General features: G+C 43.5%; 1 long non-coding RNA gene across 2 annotated transcripts in view; it reads right to left on the bottom strand.

Annotated features, from left to right (window-relative positions):
* Positions 1–5,632: 5,632 nt before the first annotated feature.
* Positions 5,633–7,500, bottom strand: part of LOC135097445 (uncharacterized) — a 73,949-nt gene continuing 72,081 nt past the window's right edge. Inside the window, exon 3 of one of the 2 annotated variants that reach the window (XR_010265716.1) lies at positions 5,633–5,723. This is a non-coding gene — a long non-coding RNA (uncharacterized LOC135097445). The remainder of the gene's footprint in view (positions 5,724–7,500) is intronic. The other variant, XR_010265715.1, reaches the window with a different exon arrangement.

The following is a 7,500-nucleotide window of genomic DNA, read 5'->3' as shown; positions in this document are numbered from 1 at the left end:
TCGTTTCCTATGAGAATATACACACGTAAGGCTGGTTATTGGGTGTCAACGTGGGAATGAGACCTGGTTGTGACTAGACTACAAGGTAAAAAGCATATGCTTCCTGTAAGTAACGTAGTGTGTGTATGTGTATATGTGTGTGTAGGTGGTGGGTGTGTGTTTGTATACGAACCACAACTCCTTCATAATAACTGAAGCTCGAACTCGGCTCATCTTTATACAAATTTCACTCACTCGTCCACACAATATCCCACCACTAAAAAGGAATTGCCGCGGCTACTTTTGTCACTCCGATTCCGCCATAAGACCTGCATTTTCTACAGTCCGTCCCATATAGCACTGAAACACGAGTCTCCGGAACTTCGTAACTGCAGGAGCCCGGAAAAAAACGGCTTCCCTTAACAGGATATGGAGAATGCCTTAGAGCCTCATGACATCCGGGCAAACGTACGTGGGGACCTCTCTCTCTCTCTCTCTCTCTCTCTCTCTCTGTAAGTTGCAGAGAGAGAGAGAGAGAGAGAGAGAGAGAGAGAGAGAGAGAGAGAGAGAGAGAGAGAGAGAGAGAGAGAGAGAGAGAGAGAAATGAGATCATTTTCTTGTTTGTGTGACCTCCAAGTGCGCGGGGCTTTGATGTAAGAATACGTTTTTGATCTTGCTTCACAAAGGTTGAGGCTCCTCTCATAAAACTGGTCCTTAGAACGCACTGCTCAAGATAACGATGCGACGCTTGGCTCTCTCAAAGCACAGGAAGCATATTAATTTATTGATAAGCCTTATCATTCCTTTAGGCTATTCTAAATCATTTTACATGATCGTTATTTGAATGATATTATCTTTTATTTTAATATAGTTTTCTTTACTTTTTGTCCCATGACAGTAGTGACGTAGAAATCTCGTTTATGTCCACTGAAGCTGTAAAAACACACTAAAAAATCCGTACAGCTTCAACTAGAGCCTCTTGAATGTCGTGGAGGAGCGATGCAGAAGTGTTTCAGAATATACTAATTCCTAGTTGGGCGGTGACATCCCACGCCACTCCACACAGAATGAGCGCGAGCGGAACTCCGGCTGCCGAGTGTCGCGTGTCCCTGACAGCTAGCCACAGTTTTCACACAACGAAATTCAGAGTGCCAAAAATTCCCTTCCGCGGAGAAAATAAAGTCAGAATAAAAATGTATAGTGTGGGGAGGCAGGGGTGAGGAGTGACGCTCCGCAATGATGGAGGAGGAGGAGGAGGAGGAGGAGGAGGAGGAGGCACTGACAGAGGCGAGAGGGGGACGAGTGGATGAGAAGGAATAGAAGGATAAAAGGTATATAATAATGGCAATGATGATGATGATGATGATGACAATGATGGTGGTGGTGGTGGTGGTGATGATAATAAAATAAAGAAATAATGACAAAAATGGCTGAAAAATGGCTGAAAAGAATAAACCACGAAAATAAGCATGCTTTGATTAAGAGAAGGAAGAGGAGGAGGAGGAGGAGGAGGAGGAGGAGGCGACGGCGTGACGGCTGCACTGGAAAGAAGCAGAAGCGGGAACGCATAGGCTTATTATTCTCACAAAGTCAGAATCAAGTAAGTGAACTGACACAACACGAGTAGCAACAAATATCTGTTTTATTTCAGAAGCGTTCGCTCGTGTGTGTGTGTGTGTGTGTGTGTGTGTGTGTGTGTGTGTGTAGGTGTGGGTACGAAAGAAAATATTTGCAAGTACACATAAAAAAACATAAGGATATTTTTTTGTCTTTTTCGAGGTTTTGAATGTGTGTGTGTGTGTGTGTGTGTGTGTGTGTGTGTGTGTGTGTGTGTGTGTGTGTGTGTGTGTGTGTGTTAAGTGTGTAGGTGGGGGTACGAAAGTAAATATTTGCATGTACACAAAAAAATAACAAGTTCATTTTTTGTCTTTTCTATGTTTTGAATCAATCTAAGAGACTTTAATATAAGAATTAAGCATTTTTGGAGTTGTAAGCGAATTAATGAAGCAGCAAATATCTATAAGTGAATAGATTCCTATCACCAGAATCACACTTGCATTTCCAGGAGGCAACAAATCACATTAGCACACTCATCACTCACTGTCAGTCACCATGCGCTATACTGGAGCCGCTTCACAATTATAGGAATGCATGCTTTTTATTTTTTATGTGGAGGAAATTGGTCAAAAAGCCGAGTTTTTTTTTTTTTCCTCCCACACTAGTTTATACATTAATTTACTACGTATTGTTGTGTTTGAATACTGTTAATATTCTGTGCTGTACAATTATTACTGCCCGCTGGATGTACAGTGTTGTATTCAGTTCCCTTGTCACAAATTTCTGATTAATTTAAAGTTTTTTTTTTTTATTTGAATTGATAAAATGCAAAACCTGACATGGAGTAATGCATTGAGATTTTTTTCCTCTTTTTTTTTTTTTTCTCAACAGAAAGAGGAAAAAGTTACAAAGGAAAGGAAAATAAGGTAAAATGTAAACTCAGAATCTTGTCCCCTCTCCTCTCTTTCCTCCCATTTATATCCACGATGAGAAGAATCTAAAAGTACCTAAACACATACGTCCTGCCTTCCCGTGCCTTAGCAAACACCTTCAGACACCTTCAACAAGACAGGTATGCCGGTATAAACTTTGTCTTTCAGAGGGAAGGCATTACTGTCACACTCCGTATTACTATTACCTGCTCGCTACCATCACTATCGCCTCACCAGGCCCATTCCCAGTCTTTTCTTACCGTTACCACACGCGCCACAACCACCTGAGGTACCCGCCCGCTTCACTGACAAGTAGCGGCAAGGTATCTGAATTTTTTGCCTCATAAATTACCTTCCCAGTGCAAGAGGCTTTTTCTGTCCACTTAACTCAACAAAACTGGGCGAAACTAAACACACTTCTCTTGCCTCGACAAACTCAACGCCCTCTATACCAGGTGTGTGGTGTTCCTGTGCCTCCTCCTGCTACTGTACTCTTCAAGGCAAGTGGAAAATTTAACGGTGATCTTGCAAAGTTTATATCTTGGCATAAATATCTACTTTTAGCCTACTTATGAACGTGTATGAAAAGAAATGTACAATGCCCGACTAGAAAATGAGAAGAGTGTATTTGTGTATGTTCCGAATGTTTTAAAACCACAAGTTATTTCAGTAACCATCAAGACTCGTCAAGTACCTTTCACGCGACTGGAGACCGAGACTATCATTGTAAGTGGCTACAGATCCGCCGCCATTGTTATTCTGTCAGTGTTACTAAACTGAGTCGAATAGCATCGTTAGTCCCTCAACCACCTGGAGAGTCTGCCTTGCTTCTATTATCATCGTTATTCTGTTCATCTTACTAAATTGAGTGGAGCAGCATCACTGTTCCTTCCACCACTCACTAAGAAGGCGAGTCTGACTTGCTTCTATTACCATTGTTATTCTGTTCATCTTACTAAATTGACAAGAGCAGCATCATTCCTTCTACCAACTCACTGAGAATCACTGGAGAATCACCTTACTTCTGCTATCATTGTTACTTTGTTCACCTTAGTAAACTGAGCAGAGCAGGAACATTATTTCCCCCACCATCTCACTGAGTACCCTGGGGCGTCTTCCTTATTCAGTTCTTACCCTTTCATACAAACTGAACTCCTTCTGAGAGGCAAAATCAAGACCTGAGGACTCCTCGCGACCTTAAGTGACCCTCTTCTCATTGAGATTCCTCCAGTGTTCGCATTTTTGGGGAGCGACATTTAGCGAGCTTTTGCCTCATTTTTGTTTTTCTTAATGCTCGGCTGACCTCCTTTCATTATGTGTGTGTGTGTGTGTGTGTGTTGTGTGTGTGTGTGTGTGTGTGTGTGTGTGTGTGTGTGTGTGTGTGTGTGTGTTAAAGATGGATGGATAGATCAATAGTTGTTAGAATAGGCGTTCAGTCTTCTGCGCCTTCCTCAGTCATAACCATTGCAAGCATGTCTTCTTTCACTCCATCCATAAATCTCTTCTTCGGCCCTCCTATCTTTCCACTGCCGGGTAGATCCATCTTTAGCGTCCTTCTCCCTACGTGCACCTCATTGCTCTCCTTGAGACGCCCTCACTACTTCACTTGTATGATTACTTAAACGCACAGCCCCTCAACAATCACGTAACCTCTCTATTCCCAATGCAAAGAAGCCGTGCTCACCAACCAGTCTCTTGCAATGTGCTGACTTGTATCCTTGAGCAGCCACGTCTTTGTTACATTCATACGTCAAGATCTTGTTCCCCGTTTCTGTAATCTTCAAGTTACGATATAGGATAATATTGGTCGTGTCTTGAATCTTGCTGCAGTTCACTCAAGCTCCCTCCGCCTCGTATCTCTTGTCTTCGTGTTCTCTTGTTCATTCTTTCCTCGTCTTTATGTGGTATTCGCGTGTCGTGTTTCGGTAACCCGTGGCTATTTTTGGCACTCTCTCCCTCGTCCGCTGCTTCTCAGGTGGCTAATTTTAGTGCATTGCCTTAGTTAACACCAATTTAACATCGCCTGACATCAGATGCTCTCGCCAAAAGCAAACACAACGTCCTGAAATTTGGACTTGATTCAATTTTCGTCTCTGCAATTTTACATTTTCTTTTCTCCTAAAGATTTAAGTTTGCGTCACAACTCAGCAGGCGGGGTCGCTAGGCTCGTTAATGCAACAATACCTCGCAGTCCTCGGTAAAGAAGGAGCTCATGATTACACACACACACACACACACACACACACACACACACACACACACACACACACACACACACACACACACACACACACACACACATTCACTGACAAATAGGCAAAAACCAACAAAACACAAACATACGTACAAAAGCGAATTGCGTAAATTATACAATCATTAAACACGACGCAGTTTCAATTACTGGGGCGTGATTAACTCAAACCACCAGAGAAATGACACCTAAAATTTGGCAGGAGGCGCGGGAATCGACCCACGCGGTGTTAAATGCCGGGCCGCCACTCCACTAAGGGCGCGCGCACTGCCTCACGTTTCAAGATAAATGTCGACAGCTTTGTAATTAACCTCTACAAACGACCTGTGCCTGTTTCCCGCGGGGCCTCGCTTTCCTGAAGACTTGAAGACCTGAAGACGTTCTCTCTGCCTTCCGAACATTACCTGACGCACATCCTCTCCCTCTTGAATGCATTACGGAAGTGATAAGAAGATAAGAAATGAGATGGTTAGGTCACGTAGTAAGAGAAGACCAGGAAACCAGTTGAGATGAGAAGATCGAGATGAAAACTGAGAGTGAGATAGAGGGACGGAATTGTGGTAGAACTGAAAAGGATGGGAGTCACAGAGGAAGATACAAGGGACAGAAACATGGCGCCGCTAACCAACCCTTCTCACTCTAGGGAAACAGAGAAAGGAGAAAAAGAAGAAGCGGTAGGAAGATGCAAGGAACTGAAACAACAGGAGGAGACTTGTACATGGCGCTAACCAACCCTTCTCACTCTAGGGAAACAGCGAATGGAAAAGAAAAGACCCTCTCCCATCTCTCTCTCTCTCTCTCTCTCTCTAGGCTACAAAAACCGTATGGTTCTATCCAGTCCACGATCTCTAACTAGTCAGTCCATCGTCTAAACTAAAGATTCGAGCCGTAATGCGTCTTACCTCTCGTTATGGCCGGCTGGGAGTGGCGAAAGGGCAACGGTGGGAATCCTTTATCACCTCCCTCCATTTCCGCCCGTGTTCCCTCGAGATTCTACCATAAACCTGTAGGGAAGGAGGAAAAGACCTTGGTAATGAGGGAAGGTACGAGTCTCTCTCTCTCTCTCTCTCTCTCTCTCTCTCTCTCTCTCTCTCTCTCTCTCTCTCTCTCTCTCTCTCTCTCTCTCTGCTATTCATCACTTCTTAATGTGCTTAATGGAAGAAAAATTCCTGAATACCTAAAAAGTAATCAGACTTCCACAGCCTTGCTAAGCCAAAATGTTCATGAGTCACTCCCTACACACCTTAACTCCATGATTCTATGCCTCACTTTCTCTATTAATGGGGGTATTTCTCTATTTTTCATGCATACCTAAGAAGTAGTCTGAATTCATCCTCGTTCTTGCCACACCAAAATGCCTGTGATTCACTTCCTACATATCTTAACTCTATGACTTTTGCTATATCACCTCCTCTATTAATGGAGATATTTTAGAGGTGATATCGTGAATTTTGGATAAAGATTCTTGGTTTCGGTTCTCCTCGTCCATCGGGGCAAAGACGGAGCCTCCTAACGAAGAACTCTGGACATGGCATTTGGGAACTGCTACCCTTCCTACCTTGCCACCGTGGCCAGGATTCGAACTGGACCCCCAGAGCCTGCGGTCCCACTGTACCACGGCGGCCACGGATGTGTGAGTTTAAGCTTTATCTATACGCAATTCACCCGAAATAATTACTTGTTAGTGAATGCTGCTTACGGAATATAAGAGAAGAATAGTAATGATAATGTCGTCCATTCATGTGTGTGTGTGTGTGTGTGTGTGTGTGTGTGTGTGTGTGTGTGTGTGTGTGTGTGTGTGTGTGTGTGTGTAGTCACCAGTCAATGTCACAGGAGGGATTCAAGCCAAACTACCTTATGTGGATCTTCTATACCATCTCTCTCTCTCTCTCTCTCTCTCTCTCTCTCTCTCTCTCTCTCTCTCTCTCTCTCTCTCTCTCTCTCTCTCTCTCTCTCTCTCACCAAACGGGGCCTGAGCTACTTTCCAGTGTTATCAGAACGACCGTTAGGGAGAGCCAGGCCATTAAGGTCACAAGTCTTCCCAGGGTTTTATATGGTCGCAGTTTTCATGATCATTACTCCAGACAGGATAATATGTAAGCTAAATGTCCCTTTTCACCTTCCTCTGCTCCTCCTCCCTCTCCTCTTCCTCAGTCAGCCTCGTTCTATTCATCTGCACTCCTTTGTGGGGGAAAGGCATGATGGAGGAAAAGGCCTATGTTTCTTTGGCTCTTCTTGGTATTGTCAATTTTTTTCTCTCTCTCTCTTTCTCTCTCTCTTCTTCTGTTCAGTGCTGGTGTGTGTTTTTTTTTATTTGTTTGTGTGTGTGTGTGTGTGTGTGTGTGTGTGTGTGTGTGTGTGTGTGTGTGTGTGTGTGTGTGTGTGTGTGTGTGTGTGTGTGTGTGTGTGTGTGTGTGTGTGTGTGTGTGTGTGTGTGTGTGTGTTTCCAAGGCATTGTTCTCTTCATAAAAACTCACCACCTTCTGATCTTCAAAGTTTCTGTCTTTCATCTGTTCATGTTGTATTGTTTTTATTTTATTTTTTTTCGTACTTTCGTCCTCAAGTTTCATACTCGTACATCTCTCCCTCTCTCTCTCTCTCTCTCTCTCTCTCTCTCTCTCTCTCTCTCTCTCTCTCTCTCTCTCTCTCTCTCTCTCTGGGATGGAAAAATAAACAAAGATGAAAGGCATGAAGTGAGTGTTGTAATGGAAGGCATCGTCAGAACTTTCAATAAATTGGACGTTTACTTGAGTTTTCATCCCAATGAGAAAGGACATAGGC

This window comes from Scylla paramamosain, unplaced genomic scaffold, assembly GCF_035594125.1.
Source record: "Scylla paramamosain isolate STU-SP2022 unplaced genomic scaffold, ASM3559412v1 Contig20, whole genome shotgun sequence".
In the NCBI taxonomy this organism is placed as follows: Eukaryota; Metazoa; Arthropoda; class Malacostraca; order Decapoda; family Portunidae; genus Scylla; species Scylla paramamosain.
This window is presented reverse-complemented; position numbering and strand designations above follow the sequence as displayed.